We start from the raw sequence: 15,045 nt of genomic DNA, 5'->3' as shown, positions 1-15,045 counted from the left end.
TTCTAGTCGTGCATGTGGTTCGTGCCCTTGCAGAAGCTCGGAGGTCGGTTTGCCACTCTCAAATGCCGTTTAATTAACATGTGGGGCGGGATTGCCAAGTACGGCAGTGGCATGCTCAAGTCTGTGGGGCGTTCTTGCTTGCCAACGGGTGTATGTACAGTTAACTTCAGTCCCGCTCTTCCCAACTCCGTTTATTCTATTTCTGATGACCGACTAGTTTATGCCTACTGTAGCTATATGGAGATCTCCTCTTTTTGGTACTCTTCTTACTGTCACTTACTGTGTTTATCTCTCTCTCTCCCCCCCCCCCCGCCTGCTTGGGTTTCTGTTGTGCCAATGTCATCCCACTGCTGCTTAGTAGCTTCCTGTTGGCATTCCTGCATCCTATATGCTTAAGAGGCAACCCATCTTCTTGCCATTTCCTGTTGGCACAGTGTGATATGGTGAAATGTCATTTTGGTTCCTCTTTGTTACCACTGTCACTCATGAGTCTTAAAGTCATTGTAGTTGTGGAGGGGGGGAGGGGGTTGAGTCCCCTCCCCAAAAAACAAAAGTCTGTGTCATTTACGCTGCAATCCTATATATGTCTATTAAGTTCTTTGGGGCTTACAGCCATGTAAATCAGATGTATAGGATTGCTGCCACAATATAATTTTCATTATTATTTGTTGTATTTTGCACTTTTGTCCGTTACACTGTTTTTCACACTTTTTTCGGAGTGCCCTCTGGTGATGGCCATTCTGATATTCATCTGCAAAGTCTTTATCAAATGACTGACATACTGACATAGCTTGGACAAAGCGACATAAATCCCTTGTATCTATCTTAAAATATAGATGGTGATTTCTTCATATAATAATACTTTGAGCACAAACCCATCTGCTTCAGTTTCTGGGACACCTTTGACAGCTGTGGTTGAAAGAATCGTCTCCCCCCCCTTCTCTTTCTCCTCTTCTCATCTAGATGAACAGAGTTTGTGACATATATCACTGGATAGCTCTTTATTGTGCTAAGTACTTTTGTTTGTTTATTATTATATTTATTTCCTGCTTTCCTTCATTAAATTCAAGAGTTACCATATTCCCAAAGGTCAAAATCCAGACAGAGTTGTTGAGGTTTTTTGGGGGGGTTTTGATCAAACTTTTGCAAGTTTTTTGTAGTGTTTTAAACCTGCTTCAGCTGACTACATACAGTAGGTCAGGAAAAAAATAAAGTGTTACATGTGTAGTACCAATTCTACAGTATTGGCTGTAATTCTCTGAAACTTCCAGCTGTTCACAACCAAGTTGGTTTGAATTGTATGTGGTGCACATATACAAATAATACTGGTGGACAAGTTCTGTGCTTAACGTACTGAAGGGTTTCTGGGAAAGTGTACATAAAATGACTAGTGGTAAACATAATAAAGATTTTCTGTATTCCAAGCTGCCAATGCTTCAGTCTGCTATTGACAATTCACAGCAAGCAGTTGCTCTGTGGCTTTCACAGAAGGTAGTTTTAATTTGTTTGAGAGATGTGCTATTATTTTGACTGTTGAATGACTTCCAGACCACATCATTAGAAAGTAAGTGACAGATGTCGCTGTTGTAGATTAAAACTCTCTCTGGTATTATTTTGACTGTCCTGGGTTACAGGGCAAGTGCTATACCCTTAACAAATTAAATCCAGTGGGAGGACTCTATTCTGCTAACCCCGCCCCCTTTTTTGCAGAAAGCTTGGCATGTTGATGCATGTAAAAGCAAATTCACGCCCATCATATAATGCAAATCCGGGAGGGAAACATTACCCCGGTTTGGAAAAAAAAGATGATGTGAGAGCTTTCGTCCAGAGTACTCTGATTCAGCATATGTTGTTTTGTAAAAATGCCATTTAAATACATTGGAAGTAGCCTGTGCAAGGCTGTTAAACCAATGCCTTTCAGAATGTTGATGAACCAGTATTGCCTTCTGGTTCCACAAATGAAAGAAGACCTCATCATAGTGATCACTTTGGGTTGGTGAGCCTGTTTGTAAAGAACTGTTGCAGAGAAAAAGCAACACAAACTTGTTAAAAATGAAAGCCTTGGCTGATGAAGAATGAGAATTGGAGCAATGGCCATATTGTCAGGTGCTTATGGTTATAATATCTCAGCCCCACAATTCCAGGAGCAGCGGGGGAAGGAATATTTCTTAAAACAGGTGCACATGCCTACATTCTCAGTTCATGTGTCCTCTCCCAGGTTCCTTCAGAAGTAGTTTTACTTAATGGGGGATGGGAAACCTGTGGCCACCCAAATGCTGCTGGACTAAAACTGCTATTATCCCTGGCCATTAGCCATTTTTTTTGTTTTGTGGTTTAACCATCAGTGTTAGAAACTTAGATATATAAGCTAGGTGCCAAATGGCTCCTTGAACCAAGGTTACAGTCCCCAAAATGGAATGTCCAGTTGCCATTTTTGGGCAAGACGGCTCTAACGTCTTATTTTTTCAAATGATGGACTCACTGTGATTAATTCTTTTATATATATATAATAATAATTTTTATTGAGTTTACATTATTTTTACCATGATCACAATCCATTAGAATCATAACATCACCTATAGCCTTGCTCAAACTGAGCCTTCATACACACACTCCTTGGCTTTCATAAATATTCACTTACAACTTAGCATTTCTATATAAACCTATTTACCTTCTTTCATGCTTATAAAATTTACCTTGATAATTGTAAAGAGGTTCTGAAAATTAAAATTACAAAATATTTTAACTCAAACCTGCAAATGTTTTCAAATGTTTACAATGTTCTCTCATATATTGCATAGATTTACTCCAGTCCTTTTCAAACAGCTCGCCGCACTGGTTTCGGATCTCCCCCCTCAGCTTAGCCAGTTCTGCATATTCCATCATTTTAGTCTGCCATTTTTCCAATGTTGGAAGTTCCTGCTGCTTCCATTTCTGGGCTAAAAGTATCCTCGTGGCTGTGGTAGCATACATAAATAAATTTATATCTTTTGGGGGAATTTCTTCTCCAATTATACCCAACAAAAACGCCTCTGGTTTTTTGATAAATGTATTTTTAAAAACCCTTTTCAGTTCATTGTATATCATATCCCAGTAGGCTTTAACCTTAGTACAAGTCCACCACATATGGAAGAAATTCCCCTCCTTTTCCTTACATTTCCAACATTCCTTGGATTTCTATACATTTTAGCAAGTTTAGATGGCGTCAAATACCACCTATACATAATCTTCATTAAATTTTCCTTAAGTGCCGTACATGCAGTAAATTTAATTGTTTTCGTCCACAATTTTTCCCACATTTCAAAGTCAATACTGTATTGTGACCCAAATCTTGAGCCCATTTAATCATAACCATCTTTACTTCATCCTTTGTATGCCATTCCAGTAATAACTTATACGTTCGCAACAATGTTTTCCTTTTACTATCTAACAACTCAGTCTCTATTTTTGATTTAGTATTACCAAAACCATCACTGTGATTGATTCTTAGTTAAACATCTGCCTAGTTCAGTTGACAACCTTGAGCTTGGTTAAGAACTTTGAGAACTTAAAAAGAAGAAAAATCACTTGATCCAGGGACAGTCCACATACCGGTATATATTGGCCAATTCCAACCTCTTTTTCTTAATGGTGACTGCTCCTGCTCAGGCTGCACAGAAAAAGCAATTTGCTTCCTGAAATTCATTCCGATTGTGCAGATAAAATATAACTTGGCAGAATTCTACAGCATGTGGTATTGGTTTGTGAAAACAGTCCCGATCCAATGATCCCCAGATGGTGGAGATGTCAGGCGCCATATCCTGGCAGCCGGGCATCTTCACTTGGTCACAAGTGGTCAAAAGCCAGGTGCAAATGTGCCATGTGCTTGGTTAATTTTGAACACTGCTATTCATGTATTATTAAATTATTGGTGGGTGTGGTGCAACTGAATGTGCAGACTCCACCTGCACAGACTCCTTGCTGCATTTAGGGGCAATGTCTGAAGGGAGCTTTTAAGCATGTTTTCCTGAATGTCCTTAAAACCTCCCAGCAATTGGGAGTGTCCTTACAAGCCCACTTCAGTTCTCGTTGCTCAACATGGCAAGGATGAGGGTAGCAGAGCTGGTGTGGAAAGCCGCATCCCTACATGTTTACTTCATTATATTACCAGAAGAGGTGTATGATCATTAATTCCTTAAGTGAATGATACATTGAGCCTCCTCCTGCCAATCACGCACACCCTTCTAAATATGAAAACGGGGCAAAGAGGTACAGTCCTAAGGAAAAGGGTGCTGGACTCTTATTGGTTCCTTGCATTTATTTGTGTTCCTTTTTGTTGTCCTCATTTGGACAAGATTTTCATTTTCTAAACGACTTACTGCTTCTAATAGCTTATTTGCTCGTTAACCACACGGACAACTTCTTGGCTTGTTGGTACCTTCCTTGATCTGCCATACACATTCTATCTGTGCTTCTAATGTTGTGAATTTAAAACAACTATGAAGCGTTTTGTAGAGCTTTGATCCTCTTGACTTTCCCTTTCAACTTCCCTTTAAGCTATCTCCTCATTTTTAGAAAGTTTTTCTTCTTCTTTTGAAGTCACTTGTAACTGTGTTGGATTTTCTTGACACTTTCCCAATAACTAATTTATCCCACTGAACTTTACATCGTCATAATTCTTTTTATGTTTTCAGCATTCTGAGTTGAGAGTTTTCATTGAAATCTACACTTTCCCCCAGTGGTTACAGCGATTGTAGTGATAGGATTTCCCCCCCCCCCCGCTTTCCTTGTGCAGCATTTCACATTTCATTTAGTTATGCTGAATCTCATCTGCAGTTCTCTTGCCAGTGCACACTGAATTTTAATGTTTTGCAGTATGCTTTGCAATACTTACTGTCCTGAATAATTTGGTGTCATCTAAAAACATAGCTAACTTTGCGTCCTGCCCAGGAAGCTCTTGTTGGGTTGGCTATATAAATGCAGCTAATAAATTAATGCAAATAAATAAAAATAATTTGACTAAGTTACAAAGCTGTGTCTGGGAGAAACTACACCATTTATACCTCAGTTGTGAAAACCGCCCATTTATTCCTATCCTGTTCCTCCATAGGTTTTACAGCGCTGCTTTTATACCTTGAAATCCAACTGTAGTGGTAGAGAACACACTTTGCATTCAGGAGGTCTGTGGTTCAGTTCCTGGCATCTCCAGTCAAAAGGATCTTGCCATAACAATGGGGAAGCCTCCTAACCAAAGCACTGGAGAACTGTTGCTGGCCAGAATGGGCAGTAATGGGCTGGAAGGACCCTAGTTTTTCCGTCTTGAGGGTGAAGGAAAAGTTGTCTGAATTTCCCTGACTTCTTTGCTATATTGGCTTTCTGAAGTGTTTTTGCAACTAACCATAAGTTCTATAGTGCAAGTTATTGTGCATGTTTTATGTTGTTCTGGATTGGTGGTGTTTGGCTCGGTCAGGCATCCCCAAACTGTGGCCCTCCAGATGTTTTGGCCTACAACTCCCATGATCCCTAGCTAACAGGACCAGTGGTCAGGGATGATGGGAATTGTAGTCTAAAACATCTGGCGGGCCAAAGTTTGGGGATGCCTGGGCTAGGTTCAGGTTCTATGTTTTATTTTAATCAGCTCTGGGATCTTTAGGATGAAGGAAATAAATACTGTGTGTGTGTGTGTGTGTTTAATGTGAAAAGGTGTGCCTTAAAAATAGGTCCCATTGCACCGGACATTTAAAGCTCAAAGAATCCTGGGCCCTGTAGTTTCAGGAAGCTGGGAATTGTAGCTCTGTTGAGTGGTAAGTTAGCTTCCCACCAAAATCTTGGGAATGGTATGTGCTTTAAATGTGTGGATAAAGTTGCAGTCAGTGTCTGGACTAAGGATTGATTCAGAAGCTTGTTGCATCACTAAGATAATAATTCATCCTTAAGTGGTTTGTCTCTGAAAGTTTCTTGCAGCTGATTGTTAGAACTGTTGCCATTGAAAACCACGCTGCCTTTCATGTGTTGTAATATGAAAGCTGCGCCTGATCTGTAATTGTTTTTCCACGCACACAGAGTCATGTGTAGCTGAGTGTTGATGAACTTGCTCTTATTCTAACCCCCTTTTGGGGAATTATTTTACAGTTGCATTTCTTTGGTTTCCTGCTTTTTTACCCCCCTGAGCATATTTTCAGGGGCATACCTAGGTGTCAATTAGGTTGGTCCCCCACCAAGGGCACTGGCCCAGGGAAGATGACACAAAAATGGTGTTTCTCCACTCAGGCTTGGAGCCTGTATGTCTGCCCACTCTCCTTGCCAAGGGTGCAAGGGAGCCTAGGTATGCCTCTGTCTGCATGCTTTTGCTTGTGTGCTGCTCAGAGGAGCTGCAAGAGCCCTTTCGTTTTGGTGCATAATACCAGTAAGTAATGGTCAACGAATGAAGACAGGTTCTCACTTGCTGTGATTTTTTTCCAAGAGCGGCTCATACCTGGTGTGCCAGTGGTAGCAGCACTACCCGAGTTTTTCCTGGGCATGGACGCTGAGAGTTTTAGCATTGCTGTCCATTTCAGGGATCTCGGCAATTTACAATAACCAGCACAGAAAGTGGTAAGTGTTTTGCAGTAATAGCCGGAGCACATTTCAGGATGATAAGCTCCATCTCCCCAGCTATCAGTAGGTGGAAATAACAAGACAGGTGCAGTAATTTCATTATCTGCTGTTGTGCCAACTCTTCTTAATTTACAGCCCTTAAAATCCTTAGGATTTCACTTCTGCTTTCTACACCTACCTCTTTGCACTCTGCTGAGAGTGAGGTAATCTCAAAGCTGCACCTGAAGCACATGTACCTGGCAACCGAGAGCAGCTTTGAACATTGTGGTGCAACATTATTGAAGTGCAAGTCCTGAGCCATGGGACCTTAAATTAAAGTTGCTTTAATTTTAAGTATGAGCCAACTCTGGATGCGAAAAAAAATAGCTTGTACACATTATGCAACATTCTTTCAATGTTACGGCGGAGATGTAGCTGGAGGGCTTGTTCAATGTTCTCTCAATAACTTCTGAAAGTGTTTTTGTTCTGTCGAAATGCAGAGGGCTGACTTCCATGTGAACATATTGGCTCTACAAGTAGCCTACAGAAAGTACAATATTGTCTGGTGTTTGGGGGGAAAGTGGAATGGTTCCGTAAGTGAAATTTAAATGGCTACAAAAAGTGCACAATATTATCCTCCCATTAAAAACAAATCCCTAAAAATAGACGTGCTTGTTGCTAGCAATAAGTTTGCTCTGCCATCTGACTATTTTTTAAAAAAATAATCTTGCAAATGTGACTGAACGCGAAGGGCAATCTAGATCATGTTTTGGTTAATGTGACTATATTTCACTGGTGCTGTTTGTCTTCAAAGCCTCCTATAGATATAGATATGCTCATTCTCAGCTGAAATAAATAGAATTTTGTTTTGTTTGTTTTTTGCTCAAATTCCTTGTACATAAACAAGACAAGCGTGTCATGTGAGGCAAGCAAACACTTCCTACAAGATTGCCACTTTGTGGAAGTGTGTGGCTGTGACATTTCCATGAGTCAGTGTAGCAGAACCTCAAAGAAAACAACATATGGCATGTGGTAAATGACTGGTTGGGAGAACTACAAAGAGGTTACTTTTGCTTGGCAACTTAACTTGTTAATAAATATCATTAGGCACTCCTTAATTGCTATACTCTTTGATGTAATTGCACAAGTGTAACATGCATTCTCGAGAGTTTTATCAAAACCTATAACTTGAAGTAGAGAACCGTCATTGACCTTGCTTTTAACATTCTGTGGTTGCCTTGAAATGCTTTGTTTGAGACTTCCAGGCAGTCAAGTTACGTTGCCATAGAGATCTTCTGTAGCTTTTAATTTTATAAACCTTAAACCAGGAATGGGGAACTTTAGCTCTCCATATGTTGTTAGACTCCAGCTTACATCAAACCTAGGAATGATGGGAGTTGTAGACCAACAAACAACTGTAGGGTCACAGGTTCCAATCCCTGCCTTAAACTATACTGTTATACAATAGCAGAATTCACATGCCTAGTTGAGGTAGCAATGCCAGCAATAGGTGTTGTCATCATTCATCATTGAATGCAATTAAAGGCTATTGAGTCATGCCCCCCCCCCAAAAAATATCAAGTAGTATATAAATTTATTCTATGAAATGCAATAGTGGATAGTCCACCTGAAGTCTTCCTTCTAAGTAAATCATTTCTAGCTAAACCATTTTAAACTGCGAGGCACCATTAGAACTTAAGGTTTTCAATTTCCAGATAGAGTGAGAAAGTCATTGTTGGTTTCCCTCCCTCCCATCTCTACATTTTGTTTTTGAGATTTGCCAGAAGTGTTAGCCATCCTCATTGTGGAGGACTTTGTACGGTGGAAACAAGTGAAATAGTCATTCTGCACTGTTGTTAAATTTAAACTTATTCTCTCAGTAGCATAATTTTCTATTGTGTTGGTAGGTGGTCTGCGAAATCTGCAGTGCGCAATGATTTTTTGCTACCTCTTAATTTTCTCCATTGCACTTAACAACCGCAGCCCTCTTTCTTAAGATGTGTTGCTTAGCTCTCCCAGTCTCTCGTAACAAGGGTGTAGGATCAAATCCTTTATTTGATGCCTTGAATTAAATAAGGCTCCCTTGAGAGCAAAACTTGTGTAGGTGGAGCATTCATTATGTAGCTTGGCATGGGAGATACCTGTGCTGAGTAGCAACTAGGAACAGAAAAGGTAATAAGCACAGTTTGGAAACACTGTGCTTAAAAGAAGGCAGTTTAATTTGTTATGTGGCAATACTCTCAGAAGCGAAGGGCAATAAATCTTTAAAATGATGTGTATGTATAATTGCATGTACTAAGTGCATCAGATGAATTAATAATTCAGGAATGCAGGAAGCTGCTTATCCCGAGTCAGACCACTATTCCATCTAGCTCAGGATTGTCTGCACCACCCTTTGCCAACCTGGTGCCCTCAATGCTGTTGGATTGGAGCTCCCATCAGGCCCATTCAGCAAGAGGCAATGGAGGAGTGCGCCTCTGGCGTAAAGTCAATCAAAGTGACCTCCCTGGAGTGCAGGCCTGGGCAGTGTGTATTGGGCTGTCCAAGCAACAAGACCCCTCTTTTGGTCTTGCTGTGGTCCAAATGAAAGCAGAGCAATACGTTTGGCAACAGCTTGGCGGCAAGAGTTGCCGGAAGGAGGCGCCATCCAACCACCTTAGGGACTCCACTCTGGATTTGTCTAGGCCTGCTCCTTTGCCTGTTCTTCTCCGTAAGATATCCCACAAGGCAGCGGAGGCTTAGGATCAGAGTTTTCCTTCTCCTAGATGGGCTACCCTCACTTCGCTCTACAGCAATAGCAAAAACTTGCTGCTTGACTGTTGGACCCCCATTGGTCTCACTTGCTCAATCTGCTGGAGCTTGTCTTCGCATGCTGGGTGAAGTCCCAAGCTTATTAAGGATTTGAGACTCATTGGTTACCCTCACCTGGTTTAGCTGGTTAGTCACAGCCAGGCTTCCTCAACCTTGGCCCTCCAGATGTTTTTGGCCTACAACTCCCATGATCCCTAGCTAGCAGGACCAGTGGTCAAGGATGATGGGAATTGTAGTCTCAAAACATCTGGAGAGCCGAGTTTGAGGAAGCCTGGTCACAGCCATTTCCCAAGGTGTGGTCACTGTTGCATGCTGTGCAGCTTCTAGGAGCCACAGGGGAGAGCTGAGTACAAGGTTGGGGACCAAAGGTGGACCAACAACCCCAGAAGGAGCACGATTTGTCACCCACCAGAGGTGCCACCCCTCCACCTGCACCACGTATAACCCACAAGGATTAATGACTAAGTTTTTGCAGAGTCAGTAAGTTATAATATATAAAGGCCCAGAAGTATTGGTTATGGTGAGTGTTTTCCTACGACTGGCAGGAAACCAGATCTTTTTGGTATCAGAAAGAATTAGTCCTGGCCTAAGGTGGAATGGTCCCCATTTCGATGAAGGATTCTGAATTGCAACAACCACAAGTTGGATGCCTAATGTGTAATGAGTTGGCAAAATAGCTTTGTTATTTTTCTGTTCTGCTCTCGAATTCCCAAAGGTGGCTTTATACTATTAGGCTTGCTTAACTGTATTTTATCGGTATAGGGTTCTTATGGTTATAACCTTCTTAATAAAGTATTGCATTTACTTTGGTGTGGTTTCTTGAAGTAAGCTTGGCTCTGAATCTGGTACCTGGTCATATGATGCTGAGTAACTTAAGGGCTTGGGGCTGTGGCTCTTGTCTTGTGAATCCCAAGAACATCCAGACAACAACCTGAGCTTCCCCTAGCTGAGAATTGTGGGACTACTAAGGGGGTGGCTGTTGGTTTTTTTACTGGTCCAGTTTACATGGTGTACAGCTTTGGGAAACGGGCACAAAACAATTCTATACATGGTGGTAGTGTTTAAAACCTTTATTTGGCTGCTGTGTAGGAGAGAAGTGCTTTACATGGTGGCAGACCAGAATAACACATTTTTTTTCCTGATGCAGCTTGGGATATAACCAAAACGTCTACACATCACCCTTTCAATACAGTGGTACCTCGGTTTATGAACACAATTGGTTCCGGAAGTCTGTTCATAAACTGAAGTGTTCATAAACTGAAGCGAACTTTCCCATTGAAAGTAAAGTAGATTAATCCGTTCCAGATGGGTCCGCGGAGTCAGGGCCGGCTGTAGGTAGAGTCCCGGTGGCACGGGGCCGGTAGGCAGGGCACTGTGCGGCGAAGCCGCGCGGAAGCCATGCTGCGCCCTGCGAGAGTGGGGGCGCCGGAGCGATCTCCATCCCTCAGCGCCAGGGCGCCCGACCTGCTCGAGACTGCCCTGTGCGGAATACTCAACCTGAAGCGTACTTAAACTGAAGCATGGGTGTAATTGGTTCCGGAAGTCTGTTCATAAACTGAAGCGAACTTTCCCATTGAAAGTAATGGAAAGTGAATTAATCCGTTCCAGATGGGTCCGCGGCGTTCGTAAACCGAAAACTCGTAAACCGAGGTGTTCATAAACCGAGGTTCCACTGTATTAAATATGTAATATGTGCACATATTAAATATATATGTATTCTTGTATATCATGATTCTTTGGATTCCCCCCCCTTTCAAATACCTGAATGACTGGCTATTCTTAATTGGAAAACAAATATAGGCAAATAAGGGCAAGCTTTCCTATTTAATTCTTTCCATGAAGCGAAGAGTACAGGTTTTATTTGTTACCACTCTGTTTATGGCAATAAAATGAAACGAAATTGCAGGGCTGTCGGAATGGGTATGTGAAATTTGAAGTTGCTGCTCTCTGTGTCATCAGAGTGGGATGTTTTTCCTCTAGTGAATGTAGGATGGCTTGCATGGCTTTCACTTTTAATTCAGGCTTCTAATTTGAGAGATCAAGGGTACCACCACCCCTGCCCACCCTTAGCAAAGAATACCTATCAGAATGAAAGATGCTTCTTCTGTGACACTAATCATGGTGGACAGAAACAGTTGCTGTGGAGTTTTGCTGCTCCCACCTGGGAGAACTGTGAAAAAATATGAACCAAGGTCGCTGAAATGGCAAGTGCTCTTTAGGAACTTTCAGGCATGCATAGCGTTTTATGAGTGTTGCAGAGAAGTACTGAATTTAAAAAGCGGGGAAAGTTATCAAAACTTATTTATTTATTTATTTATTAAATGAAAATGACTTTAGTATTAGATGTACAAAAAAAGGGTATAGCTACTTAAAACCTAATGTTTTGAAAAGGCAGCTTAAGTGTTTTTAAGAATGCCTGGAAGGCCAGCTGAGCTACCTGTTTCGTTTTGCACAGGGAAGCTACTGAGAATGGTATATTCTGTGGTGGGCCCTCCTCCTCCTGACCATAACATCTATGTGTACTTTACTGTGCAACTTGCATCTATCAAAAAGTGAGCATTTATTTCTGTGCTCAAGTCCACTATGACTGTAGACCTGGGACAGTTACCATGTGATGCTACTTAATCACATGGTAGGATATTGAAGACCAGGAGTGGACCAGATATGCCTGTTTAGGCAAGCGCGCGCGCACACACACACACACACACACACCGAATTGAACTTGTGATGATGTTTAAATTGTTACAGTTTTAAATTGTTTTATTGTACAGTGGTACCTCGGGTTAAGAACTTAATTCGTTATAGAGGTCCATTCTTAACCTGAAACTGTTCTTAACGTGAGGTACCACTTTAGCTAATGGGGCCTCCCACTGCTGCTGCGCCACTGCGGCACAATTTCTGTTCTCATCTTGAAGCAAAGTTCTTAATCCGAGGTACTATTTCTGGATTAGCGGAGTCTGTAACCTGGAGTGTCTGTAACCTGAAGCACCTGTAACCTGAGGTACCACTGTATACTGTACTCTAATTAAGGGTGCTTTAATGTGACATTGATTATAGTTGTAAACCACTTAAAAGCCGTTCTGACATGTAAAGGTAAAGGTAAAGGTACCCCTGACCATTAGGTCCAGTTGCGGACGACTCTGGGGTTGTGGCTCTCATCTTGCTCTATAGGCCGAGGGAACTGGTGTTTGTCCGCAGACAGCTTCCGGGTCATGTTACCAGCATGACCAAGCCGCTTCTGGCGAACCAGAGCAGTGCACGGAAACCAGAGTGGTACCTATTTATCTACTTGTACTTTGACGTGCTTTCGAACTGCTAGGTTGACAGGAGCTGAGACCAAACAACGGGGGCTTGCCCTGTTGCGGGGATTTGAACCGCCAACCTTCTGACTGGCAAGCCCTAGGCTCAGTGGTTTAGACCACAGCGGTATACAAATTTAAAAATAATCCATACAGCAGCATGATAAAGTAGACTAGTATTATTGTCCCATATTATTCTCATCTCATATTGAGGCTGAATGAGAGTGATTTGCATGAGGCTGTGTACCAAGTTCATGGCTGGAATTAAACATTTTCGGCCACAATAGTTTGCCAGCTCTCAAGCTTGCATATTTCCTTTTGTAGTACACTTTCAAAGCAAATTTCAAGTTAGAACAGTCTGTCTTTCACAGCCCGTTCATAACACAACTCCCACCCTAGATGGGCAGCATTGTCTTGTGGGAGGCAGCTGGCCTCTTGCAAGACATCCATGTTTCACAGGATTGGGTTTCCCAGGACCCCTATTGATTTGGCAACATCACTACTTCCTTAGGTCCAGCAGCTGGCTCAGTGTGCCTGTGGAAAAGAAATCTAAATTGTCCCACCTAGTACAATAGGGTTGTATTCCCAAATAGCTGAAAGACCAGCTGAAAAGCTTCCATAGGCCAGGTGTGGCCTGCAGGCCATAGTTTTCCTGCTTCTGTTGTAGAGAACAGGATGGGGGAGTTATTGCCACAGGGATACTATTTTTGGCAGTTTTCCTATTACAAATGTAACTCATAGCCCAGCTCTTGCTGATGATTTAAAAAATATATTATAGACTCTCTTCTCCTCAATGTGAGCCCCTTTGTGGTTGTGTTAGGATGTGAGTCATCCTTCTGCAGTATCAGGAGTAGCTGGAATGGAAGAACAAATAATTCCAGTCAAGAAGCAAGGAATTTTTCTGCAACTTGACCAAAAGCAGGAACTGAATAGGTCAGAATGTGGGGGTATGGTCAGGGCCATAGCTAGGGGTGGTGAGGTGGGCCCCCGCCAGGAGCATAGGTGATGGGACCATAAATATGTCTATAAATAAAAATATCAATTAGTGTGTGAGGAATTGAAGTGCGTGGGGAATTGAACGGGTGGAAGGGGGTTGTTGGAGGAGAGGCGGAAAGGAGAGCTACAGCAATTTGTCCGTGGCTAGGGGGCGCAATCTGGACGGTTCTGCCAGGGGCACAAGATCACCTAGCTACAGCTCTGGGTATTGTGAGGAGGTATTGTGTATGATCAGAAAGATGAGGCTAGTATACTTCTAAGTCAGGAAGGAGAGGGCAAATCAGTCAAGGGCACTGTGCCAGCAGGTCTGTGCATAATCAGCATGAGGAGAAGTGGTTGCACAAGAGTTGAGACGTGCACAGTGGAAACCGAGCAAAAAGCTTGTTGCAAAGGCAGAGAGTTGGCCAACGGCTGGAGCTTAATCCAACTCACATTGATCTGACTGTCCAACTCACATTGATCTGACTGGAGGCTTCTGTTATGAGTTTTAAAATATATACAGCATAAATACATCTCAACTGTATAACAATATATTAACCATGTAGGGTGACATCAGATTTCAGGTGTAAGTGAGGAGAATATTTTTGTGTTTCACTGGCATTTATGACATCTTGGGCACTGTCCTTAAAAATAGTGCATCAAGGTGGCATTATTATTTCTCCGTGATTGCGAAGCCTGAAAGTTTGTTGTACCAGTTCTGGTACAGATGGTTCACTGGAAAAAGGACACTTGATCATTACAGTTTTGGTCTGAAGAATCACCCATTCCTTGCTTGTGGGATTTTGGGAATGACTCTTACTTTCTTTGGAAAAGAGGAAGAAAAAGTGAAATGGGATTGGCTCTGGCTGATTAAACATTTTAGTGACAACCCCCCCCCCCCATTTAGCAGGTGCTACTGAACAAGCAAGCTTGCATTTAAGACCCTCTTCAGATCACCCGTGCGTCTGCACTTCCTACAGAAAATGGATGTGTAAATTATGGCAGTGTAATCTTGCTGTATTTCGATGCCCAGATCCTAAACAGGAAAAGAGAGGTTTTGTTTCCCAAGATTCAACTTTAGATACAGACAATGGGACAGTAGATTTATGTTGTAGCCTGACAATGAAGTATGTACAGAAAGCTGTTTCTCCTCACCGCTGCAAATACTGAGCAGCCCACACCATCTCAGCTAAGGTGTTCTACTGAGGGACTGTATTGTGAAGTATGGCACAGTTTTAAAATAGTTTAAAAACAAACCTATCACTTCTAGGTTCCTTTGGGATAGGCTGTACTAGAGTATGTGTTGTGTAGCACGACACTTCTAGCATAAATTTTTAATAGATGTAATGTGTAACTCATTTTGTATTTTACATGGAAAGAATATTGTTTTGACACTTTCATCTCC

At 42.0% G+C, this 15,045-nt stretch overlaps 1 protein-coding gene across 1 annotated transcript in view; it reads left to right on the top strand.

The window, feature by feature from the left end:
* RASA3 (RAS p21 protein activator 3) overlaps positions 1-15,045 on the top strand; it is a 115,359-nt gene that overhangs the window by 790 nt on the left and 99,524 nt on the right. The gene's annotated exons all lie outside the window — the stretch shown is intronic.

Source organism: Zootoca vivipara, chromosome 4 (assembly GCF_963506605.1).
Source record: "Zootoca vivipara chromosome 4, rZooViv1.1, whole genome shotgun sequence".
Taxonomy (NCBI): Eukaryota; Metazoa; Chordata; class Lepidosauria; order Squamata; family Lacertidae; genus Zootoca; species Zootoca vivipara.
This window is presented reverse-complemented; position numbering and strand designations above follow the sequence as displayed.